Below are 27809 nucleotides of genomic sequence, written 5' to 3'. Positions count from 1 at the left end.
CAACTACTAGTGCTACTAGTTTTTCTAGAATTATTACTCTACAGTATGACTAGTATAGCATCCGGAATGGTATTTATTAAGGGCTTACAGTGTGCAGTGCACTGCTCTAAGCACTTTGGAGAGTACAATATAACAGAGGTGGTAGACGGCTCCTGTCCACAATGAGCTCATCTACCCTGATGACTTAGGTGACTTCACCAGACTTAATAGCAAATGAAAAGTGAGACCGACCAACCAGTGATTGGTTTTCATTCATTAAATCATATTTATTAAGAGCTTACTGTGTGCACAGCACTGTACTAAACACTTGGAAAGTACAATTCGGCAACAGATAGAGACAATCCCTACCCAGCAACTGGCTGGGCTGTTGATCTATTCCCCCATCTTTTTGAGCTAGAGCCAAATGAAGTCGGTGGTGCGGGGGTTCGGGAAAGTTAGGGAGAAAGGTTACAATTTCTCTGGGAGTTCACGTCTGATTGCTTGGAAGTTACCATTGTCCGTCTACAGTCTCATGTTTCTCCTGGGACACAGGCAAGGCTAAAACCCATTAGTTCACCTTGAAAAGCAATGCCAACGGAGATTGACACTCAAAGATGGGGAAGGAAAAGAAGCGTTATTTGTGTCTCCACTTTTCCTTTTGAAGTGTATCATTATGTGTCATTTGCCTGGGTCATAAAATAGCGAACATGGGTGTACATTCAATCAAAAACAAAAGGCTGTCAGTGATCCCTTGAATTGCTCAATTGCTTTTCTCAAATCTTGAGTTTTCCATGAGGGCCACAGTGGTCATCTGATTCGGGATCAATCATCAGTGTTTTTTACTGAGCGCTGACTGTTTTTATGGCCTAGCAGGAAGAGCACGGGCCTGAGAGTTATAGGACCCAGGTTCTATTCCCAGCTCCGCTACTTGCCTGCTGTGTGACCCTGGCAAGTCACTTAACTTCTCTGTGCCTCAGTTTTCCCATCTGTAAAATAGGGATTCAAATAGGGACAGTACCTGTGCCCAACCTGATGTCTTGTATCCACCCTAGTGCTTAGTACAGGGTGTAGCACATTAGGAATTTTCTCTGTTGCTGAATTGGACTTCCCAAGTGCTTAGTACAGTGCTGTGCACATAGTAAGCTCTCAATAAACCCGTGAGCCCATTGTTGGGTAGGGACCATCTCTTCTATACGTTGCCAAGTTGTACTTCCCAAGTGCTTAGTACAGTGCTGTACACACAGTAACCTCTCAATAAACCCGTGAGCCCATTGTTGGGTAGGGACCATCTCTATACATTGCCAACTTGTACTTTCCAAGTGCTTAGTACAGTGCTCTGCACACAGTAAGCGCTCAATAAAAACGATTGATTGAATGAATGAATGAATAAATACTTAACAAATGCCATCATTATAAACCTTTCTCACATGGATTACCTCATATTTTGCCCTCACAACAATCCCGTGAGATAGGTAGGAAAGGCTGGCATTATTATGTCCATTTTGAAGGAGAGGAAACTGAGGTACAAAGAAGACAAGTGACTTGCCCATGATCACACTGCAGACTATAAGCCCCATGAGGGAAAAGGACAGGGACTGTGTCCAATCTCATTAACTTGTACCTACCCCAGTGCTTAGGACACTGTTTGACACATAGTAAGCACTTAGAAAATACCATAAAAAAAGTTAGATGGGTGGCAGACTCGGATTTGAACCCACGTCTACCATCTACTAGCCTGGAGCTCTCCCTAAGCTCCTCCTCTAGACTGGAAGCTCCTTCTGGTCAGGGAACGTTTCCACCAACTCTGTTGTATCCTACTCTTTCAAGTGCATAGTACAGTGATCTGTACACAGTAAATAATAAGTAATAATAAATACCAATGATTGATTGATCTTTCACACTGCCTCCCTTGAATTTTCTGGGAGACAGAAACGAGGCTCACGTCGTTTCAACCCGAGATGGCTATTAAATATCCTTCCCCCTGCCTGAGTGGCTTCTTAGGCCCAAGTCTGCAGCCTTGAGAAGGAGAGGGAAAGCAACGTGACTGCATATATTACCCCTGATCTAATTCTTCTTCAATGAGCCTTGGTAGTCACCCTGAGCTGTAATGATACAGTTGGTCACATACGGTGCTGTCATTACAGTAATTGACAGAAAACAGTTCCAGCGGGAATCTGTTAAATAGCCTGCACAAAACTACCTAAAAGGATTCTTGGGCAGTGGGATTTTGAGGTTTGTAGAGGGAAATAAAAAGAGCAGAATTGAATATTAAGTACAGATTCTCGGCCTCGAACTTGTGCGACGTAATCTGAACGCTTCCTCTCCTGGAATTGCATTTGCATATTAAATTGGGCTTTCAGAACTCAAGTTCCCTATAAATATTTAATGTGTCATTTCCTTCTAGCCATCCAAGACACTGCACACCACTCCTGAGAATTCTCCCACTACTCTGTGTTGTCACCATTACAGTTAGTGGAATATTGCTCAAGGAAAATAGAGAATTCTGACTTGGAGGCCAGAGGAGTGTTGCGGGAATTTGAGGGGTGGGGAGTGGATTGGTCGGTGAGGTGATGGCCTATTGGAGTCACGATGGAATTATTATTTAGCAGTAGCAGCAGCAGCATTCTTTCTGCTGCCAAGGATGTTGAAGGAATGTGGTATTTCGTTAAAGGTGGAAGGGCGTCTTCTAGAATACCAAGTTATTTTAAGCAGAGACCTTAGCATATTGACCTTTGTTAAAAGTCTAAAACTCTATATCTGACTTATGCAGTTTTTTTTTGAGTTCTCTAAGCAAGATAAATTTTCTGCAAAGATCTAGCTAGTCTTTTCTTCAGGGAGATAAAGTCATCTTTGTCTTCTTTTTTGTTTTTAATAACTTGAGACGGATTCTCTTTGAGACCGCGAAGTTCCTAGCAATGATAAGTCCTTTCAGACCAGTTGAAAGCTCTGCTGCAACTCCTTGTCCCTTAGGGAGCAGAGGGTAATAACAATAGCAATAATGGTATTTGTTAAGCACTTACTATGTGCCAAGCACTGTTCTAAGTGCTGGTAAAACTCAATTCCCAAAGCTAGGGTCTTAGATTTGGAAGAATGCAGTTCCTTCTTCTCATCTGAATAAAGAAGTATTAGGTTCTGCAAAGCCCCCTGGTCTGATGTGGCTCCTGCTGGGGAATTTAAAACGTTGCTTTAGTAATAAAAATATCAAATGCTTGTAGAATGGATTCATTCAATGCTATCGATTGTGCCAAGACTTAGAGCAGAGCAAAGCTGCGTGGCCTAGGTGGATAGAGCACAGGCCTGGGGGTTAGAAGGACCTGGGTTCTATTCCTGACTCTGCCACCTGTCTACTCTGTGACCTTGGGCCAGTTACTTCACTTTTCTGTGCCTCAGTTACCTCATCTGTAAAAATGGGGATTAAGACTGTGAGTGACTGTGTCCAGCTCAGTCATTTTGTACCTACGCCAGCACTTTGTACAGTGCCTAGCACATAATAAGCACTTAACAAGTACTATTACTATTAGTATTGTGTTCAGAGCATGTTCTGAGTGCTTGTTATGTGCAAAATGCTGTACTGGGTGCCTGCTTTATCTAGAGCACTGTAGTCTTCCCCACCTCTTCCAAGCATGCCCATATCTCCCCTAACCTAAAAACCCTCCCTTGACCCCACAGTTCCTTCCAATTATCACCCCATCTCCCTCCTACCATTTCTCTACAAACTCCTTCAGCAAGTTGTCTACACCGCTGTCTCTAATTCCTCTCCTCCAATTCTCTCCTCTAACCCCTCCAATCTGTCTTATGTCCCCTTCATTCCACAGAATCTGCCCTCTCAAGAGTCAACCTTGATCTCCTCTTACCAAATCCAACAGACTCTACTCCATCTTAATCCTCCTCGACCTCTCTGCTGCCTTTAACACTGTGGATCACCCCCGGAAATGTTATCCAACCTTGGCTTCACTAACACTGACTTCTCCTGGTTCTTCTCAACTCTCTGGCTGCTCATTATCAGTCTCTTGCATGGGTCCAGCGCTTAGAACAGTGCTTTGCACGTAGTAAGCGCTTAACAAATGTCATTATTATTATGGGTTCCTCCTCTGCCTCCTTCCTCCTAACTGTGGGGGTCCCTTGAGGTTCAGTTCTGGATCCACTTCTATTCTCATCATCTACACCCACTCCCTTAGAGAACTCATTTGCTCCCCTGGCTACAACTTCCACCTCTATGCTGATGATACCCAAATCTACATTTCCAGCCCTGCTCTCTCTCCCTCTCCGCAGCCTCGCATTTCCTCTTGCCTTCAAGGCATCTCTGCTTGGACGTCCTGTTGCCACCTCAAGCTTAGCATGTCCAAAACAGAACTCCTTATCTTTCCACCCAAATCCTGTCTTCCCCCTGACTTTTGTAGATGGTACCACCATCATTCCTGTCTCACAAGCCCGCAACCTTGGCGTTCTCCTTGACTCCTCTCATTCAACCTACATATTCAATCTATCACTAAATCCTGTCGGTTTGACCTTCACAATATCACTAAAATCCTCCCTTTCCCCTCCATTCAAATTGCTTCCAACTTTAATATAATCACTTATCCTAATCCACCTTGATTACTGTATCAGCCTCCTTGCTGACCTCTCAGCTTTCTGTCTCTCCCTATACTTCACTCTGCTGCCCAGACTATTTTTCTACAAAAATGTTCAGGCCATGTTTCCCCATTCCTCAAGAAACTCCAGTAGTTGCCCATCTACCTCCACTTCAAACAAAATCTCCTCACCATTGGCTTCGATCACCTTGACTCCTTCAACTTCACCTTGCTATTATCCTACTATTACTAATAATAATGGTATTTGTTAAGAGCTTACTATGTGCCAGGCACTGTACTAAACACTGGAGTGCATACAAGCAAATTGAGTTGGACATAGTCCCTGTCCTAAGTGGGGCTCACAGTCTCAATCCTCATTTTACAAATGAGGTAAATGAGGCACAGAGAAGTAAAGTGACTTTCCCAAGGTCACACAGCAGATGTGTCCCCTGGGGCAGGCCCTTCTTCCTCTCCTCCTCCCCACCCCCCCACCACCTCCTTCCCCTCCCCACAGCACCTGCATATATGTTTGTACAGATTTATTACTCTATTTATTTTACTTGTACATATTTACTATTCGATTTACTTTGTTAATGATGTGCATATAGCTTTAATTCTATTTGTTCTGACTATTTTGACACCTGTCCACATGTTTTGTTTTGTTGTCTGTCTCCCCCTTCTAAACTGTGAGCCCGTTGTTGGATAGGGACCATCTCTATCTATTACCAATTTGTACTTCCCAAGCACTTAGTACAGTGCTCTGCACACAGTAAGCGCTCAATAAATACGATTGAATGAATTAATGAATATTTCCTTCCCATTTTACAGATGAGGAAACAGACAGAGCAGTTAAAGTGACTTACCCAAGTTCTCACACAGCCAAGAGGTGGAATAGGAATTATACCATACACTCAGCCTGCACACTTCAATCCTCTAATGCTAATCTTCTCACTGTACCTCGATTTCATCTATCTCGCCCACGACCCCTCACCCACGTGCTGTCTCTGGCCTGGAACCCCCTCCTATCTGACAGACAGTGACTCTCCCCCCTTCAAAGCCTTACTGAAGGCACATCCCCTCGAAGAAGCCTTCTCTGACTAAGCCTTCCTTTCCTCTTCTCCCACTCCCTTCTGCACCACCCTGACTTGCTCCCTTTATTCATCCCCCCTCCCAGCCCCACAGCACTTATATATGTATCTATAATTTACTCATTTATATAAATGTCTGTCTCCCCCTCTTGATTATAAGCTCGTTGTGGGTGGGAAATGTGTCTGTTTACTGTTGTTTTGTACTCTACCAAGTGCTTATTACAGTGCTCTGCACACAGTAAGCACTCAGTGAATATGCTTCAGTGAATCAATACTCTATATTCAAGAGAGTATAAGGCTAGTAAAATTAGGGTACCTGCTTTCTGAAGCTAACAGTCTGGTAGGGAAGCCTGTAGACATGAAATGTATAGGTTTTGAGAGTAAGCCAGGGTATTTATATCATAGTCATATCATATTAGAGAAGAAGCATGGCTCAGTGGAAAGAGCATGGGCTTGGGAGTCAGAGGTCATGGGTTCAAATCCCAGCTCCGCCACTTGTCAGCTGTGTGACTTTGGGCAAGTCACTTCACTTCTCTGGGCCTCAGTTACCTCATCTGTAAAATGGGGATTAAGATTGTGAGCCCCACAGGGGACAAGCCGATCACCTTGTATCCTCCCCAGCGCTTAGAACAGTGCTTTGCACATAGTAAGTGCTTAACAAATACTAAAATTATTATTATAATTCTAGTCAATCTCTCTAGATGGTAAGCTCTTCATGAGCATCGAACATGTCTATCAACTCTGTTGCAATGTACTCTCCCAAGTGTTTAGTACAGTATTCTGCACACAATAAGTGCTCAATAAATACCACTGATTGACACAGAGAGAGAAAGAGAGAGTGTGTCAGGGGACATCAGAACACCAGTTTAGGTGAACTCTATTCAGGAAGGAACAGATATTCCGGATTTATGTCATTTGTTGGGCTGTTGCTCTTACAGAGCACACCCAAAGAATGTGGAAACCAGAAATGGCTTCCGAGTGGAGTCTGCTTCTTCCTCTTCTACACAGAGTATTGCATCCTACTTGAAGCAGAGTGTTCTAGTGGAAAAAACACTGGGCTGGGAGTCTTGGGACCAGCTTTTTAATTCTGACTCCACTTCTTGGCTGTGCGTGACCTTGGGTAAGTCACTTAACTGTTCTGTCTGTTTCCTCATCTGTAAAATAATAATATTAACAATAATAATTGTGGTATTTCTTAAGCACTTACTATGTGCCAGGCACTGTACTAATTACTAGGGTGGATACAAGCAAATCAGGGCGGACACAGTCTATGTCCCATGTGGGGCTCACAGTCTCAGTCAGATGAGGTATCTGAGGCCCAGAGAAGTGAAGTTGCTTGCCCAAGGTCACACAGCAGAGAAGTGGCAGAGCTGGGATTAGAACTCATGGCCTTTTGACTCCTAAACCCATGGTCTACCCACTACTCCATGCTGCTTCCCCCTTAGACTGTGAGCCTCTTGTGGGACAGGAACATTATCTGACCTGATTATCTGGTATCTACTCTGGTGCTTAATACAAAGTAAAGCACTTAACAAATGTTATTATTATTAATATTATTATCAATAATTGTCACACAGATTGCAAACACCAGATTGCAAACAGTTCCATTGTTCTGTCCTTTTTTCATCCTTCCTCCAGGGCTAATCAATCAGTTACTGGTATTTATTGAGTGTTGACTGTGTGCAGAGCACTGTATTAAGCACTTGGGAGAGTACAACAGAGTTGGGTGACATGGTCCCTGTCTACAAGGAGCTTATAGTCAAGAGGAGGAAATGGACATTAAAAATTATGGAATATACCGAGGTGCTGTGGAACTGAGGAAGTGGTAAAGGGTACAGTGTATTAATGAGACATAAGGGAGAGGGAATAGAGGAAATGAGGGCTTAGTAAGCAAGGCCACTTGGAGGAGATGTGATTTTAATACCTTTGAAGCTGGGGAGAGTCATCTGTCATTTACGGAGCAGGAGGGAATTCCAAGCCAGAGGACAAATGTGGTTAAGGTGACATAGATGAGATAGAGGTACAGAGAGTAGATTGGTGTTAGTGGAGTGAAGCAGGCAGATTGAGTTATAGTAGTCAATCAGCAAGGTGAAGTAAGAGGAGGCAAGGTGATTGAGTGTTTTATAAGCAATGGTAAGGAATTTCTGTTTGATGGAGAGGTAGATGGGTAACTCTCGGAGATTCTTGGGGAGTGGAGAGACATGGACTTGTAGGAGATAGGAGGCAGGGAGGTCAGTGAGGAGGTTGATACAAACAATTGTCACGAGGGGAAATGAGTGCTTGGATCAGCATAGTGATAGTTTGGATGGAGTGGAAAGGGTGAATTCAGGAGATGTGAACGTAGTAGCGACAGGATTGAGTGACAGATTGAATGTGTGGGTTAGATGAGAGATGTTAAAGGTAACGCCAAGGTTACGGGTTTGTGAGACAGGGAAGTTGGTAATGCTGATGACAGTGATAGGAAAGTCACTGGGAGGACAAGGTTTGGATGAGAAGAGGAGGTTTGGTTTCGTTTACCATTTTCTACTTCCGTGCAGTAAAAACTAGATCCTCTGCCGTTGTCTTTGATCAGCTTTTTGATCATCCCCCTTTGACTCTTTCCCATGCCTCTGCTGCCCAGCACAGGTGAATCGACTTTGTCTAACTTTTCAGCTTTCCATTATGGGTAGCCCTGTATGGCATAGCTCTAAGCTTCATTCTTTCATTCATTCATATTTATTAAGCACTTACTGTATAAAGAGCACAGTACTAAGTGCTTGGGAAAGAACAATACAACAATAAGCAGTGACATTACCTGCCCACAAAGAACTCACAGTCCAAAGGACATCAATATAAATAAAATTACAGATATATATATATATATATATATACATATATATATAATGACGGCATTTGTTAAGTGCTTACTATGTGCAAAGAACTATTCTAAGCACTGGGGGGGAATACAAGGTGATTGGGTTGTCCCACGTGGGGCTCACAGTCTTAATCCCCATTTTACAGATGAGGTAACTGAGGCCCAGAGAAGTGAAGTGACTTGCCCAAAGTCACACAGCTGACAAGCAGTGGAACTGGGATTTGAACCCATGACCTCTGGCTCCCAAGCCTGTGCTCTTTCTACTGAGCCATGCTGCTTCTCTCTATATATATCCTCTAGACAGTAAACCTGTTGTTGGGTAGGGACTGTCTCTATATGTTGCTGAATTGTACTTTCCAAGTGCTTAGTACAGTGCTCTGCACACTGTAAGTGCTCAATAAATATGATTGACTGAATGAATGAATATATATATAAGCATATTCATCAGCATATGCAAACTCTCCTCCCATGATTAGGCAATGATTCATAGGAGAGAAATGAAATTTACTCTGTTAGAAAATTGTACAGCTGGAAATGCCTGTTCGCTTCATTCTTAGCTTTGACGTTGGATGTCCCAGAGAGCAACTGTCACACTGGGGCTCCTCTTGGAGGCACAGTGATGGACTGATTGAAGCCACCCAACAGTGGCACTTCTCATGCTTACCGGATATCAAAAAGTAAACAACACACACATACGCACACAAAGAAAAATAAATCAAATTAATCCTGAAGATAATATAAGAGTAATAGGATTATACAAGTTTAACATTTGCAGCATAATTACTACCATATGTTTTGATTGAGTCTTAGAAAATTTGTTAGGGCCATGCAGCCTTGGCTCTCAAAAACACACACTCGGCAACTCAAATTGAATTTAGAGAGGTCTGAGCACATCAGTCTCCTCGGCATCGAAATGTGACTTTTAGGACATCATCTTGATTTTCCGAAATGAACCCTCACGCAGCGCGCTGATGCAGTTTAATCTGATGTTTCCTGAGTTGGAGGCAGACTCTTTAATAGAATTTTGAAAAGGTGCTTCAGTAAGAGAATCACTCTGCTTGCAGTGCCCTGGGCACTAAAATATGAAAATCCTGGAGCTTCTCAGGGGTATTCATGTGGCGGTAATCAAGCCGAAATCCAATTCTTTTCCTGGAAGCTAAAACCTCAGAAATCAGTTAGACTCCCTTTCATCGAGAAAGACCACCTACTCCTTTTATGAAATGAGCAAGGACTCTATCATTTTGGCTTTTATAAGATCCATAAACCCCACATTTCCCTCCACCCCACTCAATGTACTGCCTCTTCGATGGTTCTAATACCAAATGCACCCCAATCCAGGCAAGCTTAAAAGCTGCACATCTTCCCAGCAACATCTGTTAGCCAGTTTGGATGTGGTTTTAACAGGTTCAGACTGAAACTTCAGAAGCAGCGTGGTGTAGTCGTTAGAGCATAGGCCTGGGAGTTGGAAGATCATGGGTTCTAAACCCGGCTCTGCTGCTTATTTGATGTGTGACCTTGGGCAAGTCACTTAAATTCTCTGGGCCTCAGTTACCTCATCTATTAAATGGAGATTGAGACTGGGAGCCCCACGTGGGTCAGGGACTGTGTCCAACCTGATTTGCTTTTATCTACCCCAGGGCTTAGCACAGTGCCTAGCACATAGTAAGGGCTTAACAGATACCACAGTTATTATTAGTGTTAACTTGTAATCACAACTGAGGAGCATGTCTAGCCTTCCATCCTTATACCACAGGTGTCAAAGCGTCAACTCAACAAGATACTTCATGTCTTGTCTTATGCCATAGAGTCTTCTCCGACCCATCGTGAGTCCATGGACACATCTCTCCCAGAACACCCCACCTCTAACCGCAATCATTCTGGTAGTGTGTCCTTAGAGTTTTCTTGGTAAAAATATGAAAGTGGTTTACAATTGCCTTCTTCTGCACAGTAAACTTGAGTCTTTGCCCTCGACACTATCCGCTGTTGCCCAGCACATTCGAATTTTGACTTGTAGCAGATCGCCTTCCACTCGCTAGCCACGGTCCAAGCTAGGAATGGAATGGATAGGCCTCTGCTTGATTATCCCTCCCATAGTCGAGACTGGTAGAGTACTGGAAACTCTCCAGGTGCAGTCCTGAGACGGGGGAATGCTTCATGTACAAAGGAGAATTCAGCATGCAAGTCACTGGTACCATAGTAATAATAATAATAATGATGGCATTTATTAAGTGCTTACTATGTGCAAAGCACTGCTCTAAGCGCTGGGTAGATACAAGGTAATCAAGTTGTCCCACGTGGGGCTCACAGACTTAATCCCCATTTTCCAAATGAGGGAACTGAGGCCCAGAGAAGTGAAGTGACTTGCTCAATGTCACACAGCTGACAAGTGGCAGAGCCGGGATTTGAACCCATGACCTCTGACTCCAAAGCCCGAGCTCCTTCCACTGAGCCACGCTGATCTCCACTGTCTCCAGAAGAAATCATCTTGTTTTGGACCAATCTGGAGATGCACACCCTTGACCCAGTGGGATTCTGGTTAGAAGCAATCATTAATAGACTAAGAGGACATAGTGAAGTTTATTCCCATTATCAATATGAAATCAAAGTACTAGATTGAAGAAAATGGGATGATAAAAACAATTCCAGTCAAATAAAAAAAAATAGAACTGGATCTGGGTCCTCATTCATGCAACTCTATTTCACCTTTCTCTATTTTTCTCTCTCATGCTCTCTCACTCTCTCTCACACCCACACACAACACACCTACACACACTCATACACACAGGGCACAGACCCTATGGAAACCTGTGAAATGCTACCCCAAACCAGATGCCAGGAAGCAGATGAGGCAAAAAAATTCAAATGCCCAAGAATGCTTTAGGAAATAAAATCGGATCTGCAATTAGAATAAAATCATCGGTCAGCATAAAATGGCAAATACCATGAGTTGTGTTGGAAAAGTGCTCAGTGTAGAGCGAAGGTCAGTGAATAAAACTAAGTCTGAATGTCCACAAAAAAAAAAAAAGTAGTGGAATCTATTGCCACCCACTCGACTAATACAATTTATGGACTATCAACACTTAGAATAGTGCTTTACACATAGTAAGTGCTTAATAAATGCCATTATTATTATTATACTGCGGCTCAGAAAGAGGAACAATATGGGCAGGTTAAATTGTACACACTATAGTGGAAAATGTTTTATTATGACCTTGAAAAATGTCTTCAGGTCTTAAGAATACTTAAATTGGCTGAAGTCTGGTAGCCGAGCTTTCACCTCTACAGTGACTTGGAACAGGGAATGACTTCATTATCACTTCCTTTCTGAAGAGTTAACCCCTCCTAGAACCTAGTAATAACTCCAGTGGTATTTTATAACCAATGATGCGCTTGAGGAACAGTCAATTACTCCGTTCTAGTAAACCCCAGCAGAGGCCTATTTCAGAATTAAATTGACATATTAATTTATTCAGGATTCCATCTCAGCACTGTCACATAAAATGTATCGCAAATGTTGGTATTACTTGGAGAAACTGTATTAGCATACTGGCTTCTGCCCTTATGAATCTTAATTGCAGCTGTGCCATTGTTAATGTAAATAGGACTTAGTCATATTGATTAGGATAAATGGTATGTATACATAGGCTAAAAAACTACTTCAGTGGGTGAAGTTGGAACATTATAATCCCATTTAGCATGGGCACAGTTTTTCATGGATCCACCCCTTCTCTCCCTCCCTTCTGTATCACCTTTGAACTTGGATCTGAACCCTGTGAATTTCCACCTTTAAGCAGTTAATATTCACCTCACTCTCAGGCCCCCAGTACTTTTTGTATGTCCATAATTTATTTTAATGTCTGTCCTAGAAACTGTAAGCTCCTTGTGGGTAGGGAACATAGCTACCAATTTTGATGTTATCTTACCCTCCCAAGAACTTAGTACAGTGCTCTGTACATAGTAAGTACTCAATACATACCATAAATTGATTGATTGATTGATTCCACCCTACCACTGCCTCATTTCTAGCTCTCTACACCACTTGTCTGACTGTTGAGACTGTCTCCTTTACCAGCCTCCTTGCTTCTGGCCTTTACCCTCTTCACTCTTAGATGCCATTATGCCTATCCATTGTAGAAGAGAAGAAGGGTGATATAGTGGATAAAGTATGGGCCAGGTCGTCAGAAGAACCAGGGTTCCCATCCTGGCTCTGCCACTTGTCTGCTCTGTGACCTTGGGCAAGTCACTTCGCTTCTGTGTCTCATTTTCCTCATCTGGAAATTGGGCATTAAGACTGTGAGCCCCATGAGGGACATGGACTGTGTCCAACCTGATTAGCTTGAATTTACCTGAGTCATTAATACAGTGCCTGGCACAGAGTAAGTGCTTGACAAATGCCACAGTAAAAGAAGCTGCTAACTGGAAAAACTTCCTGAAAAAAGAACATGAGGCTGTTTGAAAATGTGTCCACTTTCTTTGGGGCTTCGGTGCCAGTGAGGGAAGTTTAGCTCCAATTCATTAAAAACTCCCCAAGGATTTGCCAGGAAGTAATTTGTTCCTGGGTGTAGATTGGGAGTCCACAGTATTGACTTAATAACTACTTGTGGTTAACACAACACTAGATGCCTACTTTGTGTAAAAAACTGAGGCCACTCCTATTGCCCCCAGGGCAGCTCCATTTGGATATTCTGCCAGTACCCCAAGTTCCATATTTCTAAAGGAACCCATCTTTCCTCCTAAGCATCCCCTCCTCCTCCTCTTAATTTTCCCATCTCAGTCAATAACCCCCACCATCTTCCCCGGCCCAGAAACTCACTAACTTGATGTCACCGTAGACTCCTCTCTGACATTCAGCTCACATTCAGAGAAGCAGCATGGCTCAGTGGAAAGAGCACGGGCTTTGGAGTCAGAGGTCACGGGTTCAAACCCCGGCTCCGCCAATTGTCAGCTGTGTGACTTTGGGCAAGTCACTTCACTCCTCTGTGCCTCAGTTACCTCATCTGTAAAATGGGGATTAAGACTGTGAGCCCCCCATGGGACAACCTGATCACCTTGTAACCTCCCCAGAGCTTAGAACAGTGCTTTGCACATAGTAAGTGCTTAATAAATGCCATCATTATTATTATTCAATCTACTACAAATCGTGCCATTTCTTCTTACTTATCACGTCCCTGATCCTCCCATTCCCCTCAACCCCAGCAGCCACCACCCTGGTACAAGCCCTGGTCACAGGACAACTAGAGTATTGTCATCAGCCTCCTTTCTGGTCTCCCTGCCTCCAGCCTCTCTCACCTCCAAGGTGATCATCTTGAAGTGTCGCTCGGCTCACATCTCTACTATAATCCGCTGCTTAGCAGGGAAGCACTGTAGTCTAACGGAAAGAGCATGGACCTGGGATTCAGAGGACCTGGGTTCCAATCCTGGCTCTACCAGTTGCCTACAGTATGACCTTAAACACCCACTTCACTTCTCTCTGCCTTAGTTTCCTCATCTGTAAAATGGGGATTAAATATGTGTCCTTACATTCTTAAACAGTAGGCTTCATGTGTCCAACCTGATTATCTTGCATCTCCCTAGTGTTTAACACAGTGCTTGGCACATAGTAAGCATTACCAAATATCACGATCATTTCTTAAGTAGTTTCCTGTGGATCTCCTCATCAAGCAGATATGATTTACAAACGACTTCAATGCCTTTACCGTCTGCTGTCTTCATCTGCTCCAGAGGCAGCATGGCTTAATGGTTAGGGCTTTTACCGTCTGCTGGCTTCATCTGCTCCGGAGGCAGCATGGCTTAATGGATAGGGCACAGGCCTGGGAAACAGAAGGACCTGGATTCTAATCCCAGCTCTGCCACAAGTCTGCTGTGTGACCTTGGACAAGTCACTTCACTTCTGTGGGCCTCAGTTGCCTCACTTGTGAAATGAGAATTAAGAATGTGAGCCCTACGGGGCCTGGGGCAGTGTCCAACCTGATTAACTTGTAATCCACCTCAGTGCTTAGAAGAGCGCTTGGCACATAGTAAGTGCTTAACAAGCACTATTATTTTTATTATTTTATTACCTTCTAAACCACAGTTTGGTCTCTACCTCTATCGAGACTCTCAAACAACCATCCCCTGACTCATACTGTTCTCCAGCTTGGAACTCCTCCCCACCCCAAATCTGACGGACCACAGTTCTTCCCATAGCTCTCAGTTATTTATCTTGGCTACCATTTGTAACGCTTTCTCAGGGTCGCTTCTGAAGAGTTTCCAGAACACTATCAGTCTCAGTTATGGGAAGGAGTGTCAAACAGAAGCATACCCATTCCATTCCTAGCTTGGGCAGTGGCTAGTGAGTGGAAGGCAATCTGCTACAGGTCAAAACTCACCTGTGCTGGGCAGCAATGTCATGGGAGAGAGTCGTGGGCGCAGACTCGAGTTTGCTGCCCGGAAGAAGGCACTGATAAACCACTTCCATATTTTTACCAAGAAATCTCTATGGATTCACCACCAGAATGATTGCAGATGGAGGTGGGGCGTTCTGGGAGAGATATGTCCATTCAGTCACTATGTGTCGGAGACAACTTGACAGCATAAGACAAGACCATTTGTAAAACAGTCTTCTATTTGTAAATAATCTCTTGTCTGCCCCCCCTGTGAGAGTGTGAGTTTGCTTTGGGCAGGGAACGTGGCATTTCTTTGCTTTGGACTTGCCGAGGTGTTAGTACAGTGCATTGCACCAAGTACGTGCCCCAGAAGTTACTAAAAGTAATAATAAAGTAATTGTGGTATTTATTAAGCACTTACTGTGTGCCAGGCACTGTACTAAACACTGGAGTGGATACAAGCAACTGGGGTTGGACACAGTCCCTGTCCCACATGTGGCTCACAGTCTCAATCCCCATTTTGTAGATGAGGTAACTGAGGCCCAGAGAAGTGAAGTGACTCGTCCAAGGTCACACAACATACAAGTGGCAGAATCGGGATTAGAACCTATGACCTTCTGACTCCCGGGCTGTTCTCTATCCACTATGCCATGCTGCTTCTCTGTACTATCAATCAATCAATCATATTTATTGAGCGCTTACTGTGTGCAGAGCACTGTACTAAGCGCTTGGGAAGTACAAGTTGCCAACATATAGAGACTACTGCCACTAGTAAGTACTAATATTTCTACCTTTACTCGGCATCCACTGTAGGCTGAGCACTGAGCAAGAGGTTTTCTCCAAAGTGTGAAACACTTTGAATGTTAGCCATGAAAATTCATTTTTATTTATTTCCATTGCTATCTTTTTAGGTTTGACGGTCAATCTATCTCAGAATTCTGACTTTGTCAAAGGGACTGAGACACTCAATGAAAGCTATGTGGTCTGGTGAAAGACCCTCTGACCTGGGAGTCAGAGGACTTGGGTTCTAATCCAGACTCCACCATTTGCCTGTTGTGTTACCTTGGGCAAGTCATTTCACTTCTCTGTGCCTCAGTTTCTTCATTTGTAAAATGTAGATTTAATACCTATTCACCCCACTACTCAGACTGTGAGCCTCATGTGGGACAGGGACTGTATTAGAGCGATATATACTATGTATATGCAGCATGGCTCAGTGGAAAGAGCACGGGCTTGGAGTCAGAGGTCATGGGTTCAAATCCCAGATCCACCACTTGTCAGCTGTGTGACTTTGGGCAAGTCACTTCACTTCTCTGGGCCTCAGTTACCTCATCTGTCAAATGGGGATTAAGACTGTGAGCCCCCTGTGGGACAACCTGATCGCCTTGTAACCTCCGCAGGGCTTAGAACAGTGCTTTGCACATAGTAGCGCTTAATAAATGTCATCATTATTCTTATTATTATCCCAGCACTTAGTTCAAGTCTTGGCACACAGAGAGTGCTTAACAAATATCATAATGATATATTGCCGACTTGTACTTCCCAAGCATGTAGTACAGTGCTCTGCACACAGTAAGTGCTCAATAAATCTGATTGAATGAATGAATGATCATTAGATGATGGTTGCCCTCCTGAACCCCAATCCTTATGGCTTCCAATGGACCCCTAGTTCCCCTTTCTCCATCCTTCACTTTCTCTCCAGTGACCCAGGGATGGGTCATTTATTTATGGAGCTATCCAAACCTACTGAGACCTATAACATCTTAGGCAGAAGCTCTTCAGACCATTAGCATCACCATTCCTGAGTCCGCCCCATTACCCACCTACAGCAGGAATCTGTCTTCAATCAGAGCAACTGGGATCCTTGGAGGGAAAATGTTCCATTTTCCCTCCTGTACAGTTACCCTTATGTATACGGAAAGACCATCCCAACCCCTTAACTTCCTTTCCCCATCTCTAACCTCCCCTCTGTGGTATTTGTAAAGTGCTTACTATGTGCCAGGCACTGTACTAAGCACTGGGGTAGATACAAGCAAATCGGAATGGACAAAGTTCCTGTCCCAAATGGGCTTGCAGTCTTAATTCCCGCTTTTCAGAGGAGGCAACTGAGATATAGAGAAGTGAAGTGTCTTGACCAAGGTCACCCAGCAGACAAGTGGTGGGGCAGAGATTAGAACTCAGGTCCTTCTGGCTCCCAGGTCCATATTCTATCCACTAGGCCAAGTGTCCTATTTGACCACAGGTTTAATAAATCTCTATTTGAACCTGTATATATTTTTGGTTGCAAAAATTCACATGGGGATGAATTCCATGTATTTTTCTCTCTGTGGAGTACAAGTTCTCTTTTTAATGGAATTTACTGAGTGCTTACCATGTGCCAGGTGTTAGACTAAGCACTGGAGTAGACACAAGATAATCAGATTGGACGAAGTCAGTGTCCCTCATGGGGCTCACAGTTTAAATTCCAATTTTACAGATGAGGTAACTGAGGCACAGAGAAATTAAGTGACTTGCTCAAAGTTGCACAGCAGACAAGTGGCAGGGCCGGGATTAGAACCCAGATCCTCTGGCTCCTAGGCCCATGCTCTTTCCACTAGGCCACAGTGCTTCCTTTTGAGACTTTAAACACCCATACATCAAATTGCTAAAATTCAGCTTTTAAATACGACATACCACTGTAGGTCTCTCTATTTAGTCCTTTACAGTATTCATATTTTAATGGTACTTATTAAGTATTTACTATGTGCTAAGCACTGTACTATGCTCCGGAGTAAGTACAAGTTAATCAGGTTGGGCACAGTCCCTGTTCCACAAGGGGCTCACAGTCTAAGTAGGAGGTAACAGGATTTAGTCCCCATTTTACAGATGAGGTAACTGAGGCACAGAGAAGCAGCCTGGCTCAGTGGAAAGAGCACAGACTTTGGAGTCAGAGGTCATGGGTTCGAATCCTGGCTCTGCCTCTTAGCTGTGTGACTTTGGGCAAGTCACTTAACTTCTCTGGGCCTCAGGTACCTCATCTGTAAAATGGGGATGAAGACTGTGAGCCCCCTGTGGGACAACCTGATCATCTTGTATACCCCCAGCGCTTAGAACAGTGCCTTGCACATAGTAAGTGCTTAATAAATGCCATTATCATTATTATTATTATTAGAGAAGTTAAATGACTTGTCCAAGGTCACACAGCAGTGATGGAGGCAGAATTAGAACCCAGGTCCTCTGACCCCCAGGCCCCTTCCATCAGGCCACACTGCTTCTCAATGCATTACCTTGAAGTTCAACAACTATTGTCTTTAAATTTCAATCTACTCCACATATTCAGTAGAGTTTTCAGATTCCACAGGTACACAATTCAAGACCCTTAATAATAATCATACAATCAATGGTATTTATCGAGTGCTCATTGTGTACAGAGCACAGTACTAGGTGCTTGGGAGAATACAATACGACAGAGTTGGTGGACATGTTCCCTGCCCGTTAGGAGCTTAAAGACTAGGGGGACTGTAAGGAGAATTTTCTCTTCCCTCAGAACTCGCCTGGTATTTTCCAACACGCGGCTCAGTGCCCTGCCTGTTGTATCATATTGCTTAATTTTAAGGACCATTGATCTCGACAGAATGCCTTTTAAGCAGAAGTCACCAAAATGGGCACCAGCATGCTGTTTCTCAGTCAAAGGGGATTTAACTTCAGTGTTCCAATCAGCATCCCAAGTCCCGAGCTGAAAACTGTAATTGTTTAAAATATCTGCGCCGGGTAATTCGGGATAGATTTTAGGATGCCATCAACTGTGTAATCTCCTTCTCAGCCAGCATCCCCCGTGCTGAGGAAAGGCTTATTTTCCATTTCCATTTAAGCCTGGAATGACTGCTTAGGTAGTCTTCAGGTTAGAAAACTTGTCTTATCTGGGTAGGGACTGGGTGAGCTACCATCGTTCGTGATTGTCGTTTACAATTAGAAATTTGCAGAGCAGAATCTAGTGGGTGCCAGCCGCTCTATCGAGGGCCGATTGAGGACGGTTGTCGTTACTGAAACGCCTCACTGGAAGCGTCTGCCCCGCTGAGTCTGGGAGGATGTCAAGAGTGGGTAGCCCGTGGCTATGAAGGATGGCACAATAAACTTCTGTTCCAAATAACCTGCCTTAGAGACTTTCAAATCAGTTAAACCTCAGTAATTAGGGCTAAGGAGATGGAGACCAGATCCATTCTGAATTCATGAAAGCTTGGGTTGTTGAACTCTTTTTATTTTTAACGTGGTTATTCTCCAGGGCTTTGGGTGTGAGTCTGTCTGCATGGGTGTATTTGTGTGTCTCTGTGTCTGTATGTAGCTGTGTGTAGATAAGTAGCTTGGCTCAGTGGAAAGAGCCCAGGCTTGGGAGCCAGAGGTCATGGGTTCTAATCCTGACTCCGCCGCTTGTCAGCTGTGTGACTTTGGGCAAGTCACTTAACTTCTCTGTGCCTCAGTTCCCTCATAATAATAATAATAATAATAATAATGGCATTTATTAAGCACTTACTATGTGCAAAGCACTGTTCTAAGCGCTGGGGATGTTACAAGGTGATCAGGTTGTCCTACGGAGGGCTCACAGTCTTAATCCCCATTTTACAGATGAGGGAACTGAGGCCCAGAGAAGTTAAGTGACTTGCCCAAAGTCACACAGCTGACAGTTGGCAGAGCTGGGATACGAACCCACGACCTCTGACTCCAAAGGCCGGGCTCTTTCCAGTGAGCCACGCTGCTTCCCGTAAAATGCTTCCTCATCTGTAAAATGGGGATTAAGATTGTGAGCCCCACATGGGACAACCTTGATTATTTTGTATACCCCCCCCCCAGCACTTAGAACAGTGCTTGGCACATAGTAGGCACTTAACAAATACCAACATTATTATTATTATTATTATTATTATTATTGTGTGTGTGTGTGTGTGTGTGTGTGTGTGTGTGTGTGTGTGTGTGTTTTCTAAGATTCCTGGGGTCTGTGCTGGTCTGCCTCTTCCTCTGACTAGTTCTTAAAATCTGAATGTGGTTGCTGTCCACTCAGGAATGACTCTCCTCCTGCTTCCTTCCCTCCTGCTCTTTTAATAGTAATAAAAAAAAAAATAATGACAATTCTGGCATTTGCTAAGCCTTCACTATGTGCCAGAAACTGTTCTAAGTGCAGGGATAGGTACAAGCAAATTGTATCTAAACACTCCCTGTCCCACATGGGGCTCAGCCTTAATCCCCATTTTACAGATGAGGTAACTGAGGTGCCAAAGCAGTGAAGTGAGTTGCTCAAGGTCACACAGCAGACAAGTGGCAGAGCCAGGATTAGAACTCAGGTCATCTGATTCCCAGGCCCGTGCTCTATTCATTGGGCCCAGCTCCCCTCCTGCCCCCCCGCAACACACCGATGCTTCTGTATATCAATCAATGGCATTTATTGAGTACTTACCGTGTACAGAGCACTGCATTTAGGTGGGAAAATACAGTACAACAGAGTGGATAGAAATACTCCCTGCTCCCAAGAAGCTTATAGTCTATCACTTTCTACTCGGTGCTTAACGGAAATTTTGTTCCTCATGATGGAGTTCAAACCATTCCCTTCAGTTGTGAGCTTATCTTCCTTTGGTTGCATTAGAGAGAAGAAAGGGAGGCATTTTACATACAGTTATCCCTAACCTCATTTAGTAAATACTGAATAAAAGTTGTATTGTTCCGTTTAACATGCTAATGATTCTAATGCTTTTGGAAAAGTAATGGAGAAGATTGAATTGTTGGGTAGAGAAGACAACTACTCTTGCCTTCTGAGTGTTGGATTAAATTGTAAATTGAATTTTCTTTTAAGGCATATATCGTTGAGTGAGTGAGAGGGAAGATGTGAGAGTGCTTTGTTTTCTCTGACGCTTGCTAAAGCTGCCATTTTGAACCTGTAGGCCAGAAAATGTCTTTTTTCAGTGATACCTTCTACATGTAATGTATCCTTATTGTTTGGGCCTTGAGCAGTTGTAGAGTCTTGCGGAAAACACACTGAGGTGTAACTTTTATTATTATTAAGTGCCGTTGTGTAATTTCCTTTTCGTAGCAACTCCATGGATGTACTTTCTCCAGAACATCCTGTCCTCTGCCATAATCCGCAACCTTTCTAATGGTTCTTCTGTTATCATTGTTATGGCCTCTACCCATCTAGAGCCAGTCTGCCTCTTCCGCATTTTCCCTGGACTTTTCCTACCATTCGTGTCTTCTCCAGAGAATTAGTCCTCCTGATTATGAGTCCAAAATATGCTAATCTAAGTCGAGTCATTTGGCCTTCCAAAGACACTTTGGTTTAATTTGCTCTAAAATCCTTTAGTTTGCTCTAAAATCCCGAAGCGTAACTTACCCTACATTAGAGACTCTTGATTATTGCCATTCACGTTGGGACAGTCACTAGGGGAAATATGGTTCACCCTCAGCCTCGCAGAACCCTTTAGGATTTTTTTATGGCCTTTAAGTGCTTACTATATGCCAGGAGCTGTTCTTGTTCTAAGTGCTGGGGTAGATACCAAAATAATTAGATTGGATCCAATCCATGTCCCACATGGGACTCACGGTCTTAATCTCCCTTTTACAGATGAGGTAAATGAGGCACAGAGAAGTGAAGGGGCTGCCCAAGGTCACCCAGCTGGCAAGTGGTGGAACCGGGATTAGTAATAATAATAATGATGGCATTTGTTAAGCGCTTACTATGTGCCAAGCACTGTTCTAAGCACTGGGGAGGATACAAGGTGATCAGGTTGTCCCACGGGGGGCTCACAGTCTTAATCCTCATTTTACAGATGAGGTAACTGAGGCACAGAGAAGTGAAGTGACTTGCCCAAAGTCACACGGTTGACAGTTGGTGGAGCCGGGATTTGAACCCATGATCTCTGACTCCCAAGCTCATGCTCCTTCCATTGCGGTCCTTCTGGCTCCCAGGCCCGTGCTCTACCCATTAGGCCACACTGCTTCTCGATGTGTTCCCGTGATTTCCTTGACCCTACTGACTATGAGACGTGACTCTCCCACATGTGACAATTCATGGACATGGAGAGGGTCTCTCGGGGACTTGACCATTCTCATTGCTCAGAGTCAGTTCTGGGTCTTCACCTTGCCCTCTCAATCAATCAATCAATCAATCGTATTTATTGAGCACTTACTGTGTGCAGAGCACTGTACTAAGCGCTTGGGAAGTACAAGCTGGCAACATATAGAGACAGTCCCTACCCAACAGTGGGTTCACAGTCTAGAAGGGGGAGACAGAGAACAAAACCAAACATACTAACAAAATAAAATAAATGGAATAGATAAGTACAAGTAAAATAAATAAATAAATAAAAAGAGTAATAAATATGTACAAACATATATACATATATACAGGTGGTGTGGGGAAGGGAAGAAGGTAAGATGTGGGGAGAGGGGGACGAGGGGGAGAGGAAGAAAGGGGCTCAGTGTGGGAAGGCCTCCTGGAGGAGGTGAGCTCTCAGTAGGGCCTTCAAGGGAGGAAGAGAGCTAGCTTGGTGGATGGGCAGAGGGAGGGCATTCCAAGCCCGGGGGATGACATGGGCCGGGGGTTGATGGCGGGGCAGGAGGGCTGAGTAGGTGTGAATGAGGTTGTCGTTAATGTAACTTGGTGATAACAAGGGCCCTCTCCTACCTCACCTCACTACTCTCAATCAGTCAATCAATCAATCATATTATTGAGCGTTTACTGTGTGCAGAGCACTGTACTAAGCGCTTGGGAAGTACAAGTCGGCAACATATAGAGACAGTCCCTACCCAACAGTGGGCTCACAGTCTAGAAGGGGGAGACAGAGAACAAAACCAAACATATTAACAAAATAAAATAGAATAGATATGTACAAGTAAAATAAATAGAGTAATAGTTCCAACTTTCTCACTGTACTTCCATGTTGTCTATCTCACTGCCAACCCCTCATCCATGTCCCACCTCTGGCCCAGAACACATCTCCCCCCCTCATATCCGACAGACAATTACTCTCCCTCATTCAAAGCCTTATCGAAGGCACATCTCTTCCAAGAGGCCTTCACCGACTAAGCCCTGCTTTCCTCTTCTCCCAATCCCTTCTGTGTCACCCTGATTTGCTCCCTTTATTCTGACCCCCTCCACAGCCCCACAGCACTTTTGTACTTATCTGTGATTCATTCATTTATTCATTCATTCATTCATTCATTCATTCAATCGTATTTATTGAGCGCTTACTGTGTGCAGAGCACTGTACTAAGCACTTGGGAAGTACAAGTCGGCAACATATAGAGACAGTCCCTACCCAACAACGGGCTCACAGTCTAGAAGGGGAATATTAATGTCTGTTTCCCTAACTAGACTGTAAGCTCACTGTGGGGAATATGACTGTTCATTGTTGTACTGTACTCTCCCAAGAGCTTAGTACAGTACTCTGCACACAATAAGTGCTAAGTAAATACGTTTGACTGACTCACTTGGGTGAGGCCACAGGGAGAAGCAGTGTGGCTTCAGGGAAAGAGCACAGATTTGGGAGTCAGAGGACATGGGTTCTAATCCCAGATCCATCACTTGTCTACTGTGTGACCTTGGGCAAGCTATTTAACGTCTCTGTGCCTCAGTTACCGCATTTGTAAAATGGGGATTAAGACTGTAAATCCCACCTGGGACAACCTGATTACCTTGTATCTCCCCCAGTGCTTCGAACAGTGCTTGGCACATAGTAAGAGCATAACATATACTGTGAAAAAAAAACCCTCAGAGAAGACAGGGAATCTTTCCCCACTTAATCACCCTCTTATTTGTTTTCTGGCAGAGGATCTACTCTTAAACTGGGTTAGGAGCCTGAATCTATGATATCTCTTGAGTCAGGGGCATGGGGTAGATGGTCTAGAGTAATCGACTGGATTACTGCATCAGCCTCCTCTCCGATCTCCCATCCTCCTGTTTCTCCCCACTTCAATCCATACTTCATGCCGCTGCCTGGATTGTCCTTGTGCGGAAATGCTCTGGGCATGTCACTCCCCTCCTCAAAAATCTCCAGTAGCTACCAATCAACCTATGCATCAGGCAAAAACTCCTGACCCTCGGCTTCAAGACTGTCCATCGCCTCGCCCCCTCCTACCTCACCTCCCTTCTCTCCTTCTACAGCCCAGCCCGCACCCTCCACTCCTCTGCCGCTAATCTCCTCACTGTACCTTGTTCTCACCTGTCCCGCCGTCGACCCCCGGCCCATGTCCTCCCCCTGGGCTGGAATGCCCTCCCTCCGCACATCCACCAAGCTAGCTCTCTTCCTCTCTTCAAAGCCCTACTGAGAGCTCACCTCCTCCAGGAGGCCTTCCCAGACTGAGCCCCCTCCTTCCTCTCCCCCTCATCCCCCTCCCCATCCCCCCACCTTACCTCCTTCCCCTCCCCACAGCACCTGTATATATGTATATATGTTTGTATGTATTTATTACTCTACTTATTTATTTTATTTGTACATATTTATTCTATTTATTTTATTTTGTTAATATGTCTTGTTTTGTTGTCTGTCTCCCCCTTCTAGACTGTGAGCCCACTGTTGGGTAGGGACCGTCTCTATATGTTGCCAACTTGTACTTCCCAAGCGCTTAGTACAGTGCTCTGCACACAGTAACCACTCAATAAATACGATTGAATGAATGAGTGAATGGGGGAGTGAGACTAGAGGGAAGTATTTGAAGAGGCAGAGAAACCCAAATGACAGCAGTAGATAGGAACTTTGGAAAGAAGAAGGATTAATACAGAGGTTTCATACCTCATTAGTACTAGAAACACCAACCTTATTTGAAATGTGTTGTTAGAATACGATCATTACATAAATTATAAATATGATATGATATTATATGATATGATATTATATGATATAAAAATCAACCAAATGATATCTGGTTAACCCAGAGAATCTAACTTCCTGGTAGCCAGATGACACTTTTTCAAACTGTGACATGTTCTCTCAATTAATCATATCGATTATTGAGCACTCAGTGTTTACGGAGCAATGCACTAAGCTCTTGGAAGAGTTCAGTACTCTGTTGTAATAGAGTTGTAAGACACACTCCCTGCATCTAGAAAGTTTGGAGTCTAGAGGAAGAGAAGCACATGAAAATAAATTACAGATTTGGGAAAACGCAGAGTATCTATTCCGGTGCTTAGAACAGTGCTTGACACATAGTAAGCACTTAACAAGTACCATCAATCAATCAATAAGGATATGTACATAAAAGCTAGTTGTGGGCAGGGAATATGTCTATAATTTTGCACTCTCCCGAGTACTTAGTACAATGTTCTCTGCTCAGAAAGGGCTCAATAAATATAATTGATTGATTGATTGATGTGGGCCTGTGGGTAGGGTATCAAAGGAAGCAGCATGATTAGAGCACAAGCTTGGGAGCCTGAAGGACTTGCGTTCTAATCCCAGCTCTACCACTTGCCTGCTGTGTGATCTTGGGCATTTCATCTCACTTGCTCTCTGCCTCAGTTACCTCATCTGTAAAATGGGGATTAAGACTGTGAGCCCCGTATGGGACAGGGACTGTGTCCAACCCAATTTACTTGTATCCACCCTAGGGTTAGTACAGTGCCTGGCACAAAGTAAGTGCTTAACAAATACCACATTATAATAATAATAATTATTATTATTACTAAGTGCTTAAATTACGCAGAAGGGAGGGCTTAGAAAGAAAAGTTAGAGCTCATTTAGGGAAGACCAAAGAGATATGATTTCAGTAGGTCTTTGAAGATGGGGAGAGTGGTACTCTGTCAGATATGAAGTGGGAAGGAGTTCCAAACCAGAGGAAGGACGTGGGCAAGGGGTTAATAATAATAATAATAATAATAATAATAATAATAATAATAATAATAATAATTGCATTTATTAAGTGCTTACTATGTGCAAAGCACTGTTCTAAGCACTGGAGAGATTTCAAGGTGATCAGGATGTCCCCCGGGGGGTTTATAGTCTTAATCCCCAATTTACAGATGAGGTAACTGAGGCACAGAGAAGAGAAGTGACTTGCCCAAAGTCACACAGCTGACAATTGGCGGAGCTTGGATTTGAACACATGACCTCTGACTCCAAAGCCCGGTCTCTTTCCACTGAGCCACGCTGCTTCTCTGATGATGAGCTAGACAAGATTGAGGTACAGTGAATAGATTGGTTTTAGGGGAGTGAAGTGTGAGGGTTGAGTTGTAGTAGAAGATCAGTGATTGACCGCCTTAGAGCTGATTGTGATGAACCTCCTCCATCCTCAGCATATTTTCCTTTGTTCCTATCAGTGTTTTTTTTCTGGGCCGTTACAGTCTACTCGACTTCATTAGTTCAGGCTGACCCTTAAAGTGATTTATTAGTTGCCATTCACCTTGTTACTCTTACCATTAATCCATGGTTGTTGAACATGCATGGGTGTGATGTCATAAAGAAAGAGCTTTGGGTCTGAGAGTTGGAGGTTCCAGGTTCTGGTTCCAGCTCTGTTACGTGACCCTAGACAAATCACTTGCTCTCTTCATACCTCAGTTGTCTCATCTGTAAAATGGAGATAATAATAAGATTCAATCATTTTTATTGAGCGCTTACTGTGTGCAGAGCACTGTACTAAGCACTTGGGAAGTACATGTTGGCAGCGTATAGAGACGGTCGCTACCCAACAATGGGCTGGAAGCACTTACTATGTGCCAAGTACTGAGCCTTCTAGACTGTGAGCCCACTGTCGGGTAGGGACCATCTCTATATGTTGCCAACTTGTACTTCCCAAGCGCTTAGTACAGTGCTCTGCACAAAGTAAACGCTCAATAAATATGATTGAATGAATGAATGAATGAATGATCTAAGCACTGGGGTAGATACGAGTTAATCAGATTGCACACAGTCTCTGTCCCACAAGTGGCTCACTCTCTTAATCCCTGTTTTACAGATGAGGTACCTATGGCCCAGAAAAGTGCTGTGACTTGCCCAAGGTCACCCAGCAGACATGTGGCAGAGCCAGGACTATAACCCAGGTCCTTCTAATAGGCCTGTACTCTGTCCACTAAGCCACACTGTTTCTTAATGACTCTCTTCCCCTATCTCACATTCATTCATTCATTCATTCAATCGTATTTATTGAGCACTTACTGTGTGCAGAGAACTGTACTAAGCACTTGGGAAGTACAAGTTGGCAACATATAGAGATGGTCCCTACCCAAAGGTGGGCTCACAGTCTAGAAATGAGTAATAATAATAATTGTGGTATTTGTTAAGAGCTTACTATGTGACAGGCACTGGGGTGTATACAAGGAAATCAGGTTGGGCACAGTTCCTGTCCCATGTGGGACTCACAGTCTCAATCCCCATTTTACAAATGAAGTAACTGAGGCCCAGTGAAGTGACTTGAAGTGAAGTGAAGTGACTTGCTTAAGGTCAAACAACCGACAAGAGGTGGATCTGGTATTAGAACCCATGCCCTCCTGATGCCCAGGCCTTACCTCTATCTACTAGGCCATGCTGTGGAAAGAGCACGGGCTTGGGAGCCAGAGGTCATAGGTTCTAATCCCGACTCCACCACTTGTCAGCTGTGTGACCTTGGGCCAGTCACTTAACTTCTCTGGGCCTCAGTTACATCATCTGTAAAATAGGAATTAAGACTGTGAGCCCCACGTGGGACAAACTGATCACCTTGTATCCCCTCCAGTGCTTAGAACAGTGCTTTGCACATAGTAAGCACTTAACAAATGCCATTATTATTGCTGTGGTGAGAACAAACATGAGATCAGTAATGTGAAAGCAGTATAGGAATGAAAACACTATATGAAAGCCATGAGAATCAAGGTGTGTGTGTGTGTTTGTGTGTGTGTGTGTGTCCCCATATGTGTATTCCTTTGGGTTCCAAGGTCATGCTACTGATGACGAGATTCAATCAGAGTGCATATGTATAGTAGATAAGTCCAATTTATGACTGACAATCCCAATCCTTTCCC

General features: G+C 43.9%; 2 non-coding genes across 2 annotated transcripts; one reads left to right on the top strand and one right to left on the bottom strand.

Annotated features, from left to right (window-relative positions):
* Window positions 1–10498: 10498 nt before the first annotated feature.
* On the bottom strand, window positions 10499–10636 carry LOC119924963. The gene has a single exon (XR_005449638.1). It is a non-coding gene; the product is annotated as a small nucleolar RNA SNORA7 (small nucleolar RNA).
* A 4076-nt stretch (window positions 10637–14712) lies between these two features.
* On the top strand, window positions 14713–14850 carry LOC119924436. Its single transcript, XR_005449149.1, has one exon. It is a non-coding gene; the product is annotated as a small nucleolar RNA SNORA7 (small nucleolar RNA).
* Window positions 14851–27809: the final 12959 nt, after the last annotated feature.

The sequence above is a fragment of the Tachyglossus aculeatus genome, chromosome 2 (genome assembly GCF_015852505.1).
Source record: "Tachyglossus aculeatus isolate mTacAcu1 chromosome 2, mTacAcu1.pri, whole genome shotgun sequence".
Classification (NCBI taxonomy): Eukaryota; Metazoa; Chordata; class Mammalia; order Monotremata; family Tachyglossidae; genus Tachyglossus; species Tachyglossus aculeatus.
The sequence above is the reverse complement of the archived record's forward strand: the minus strand, read 5'-3'. Positions and strand labels throughout refer to the sequence as shown.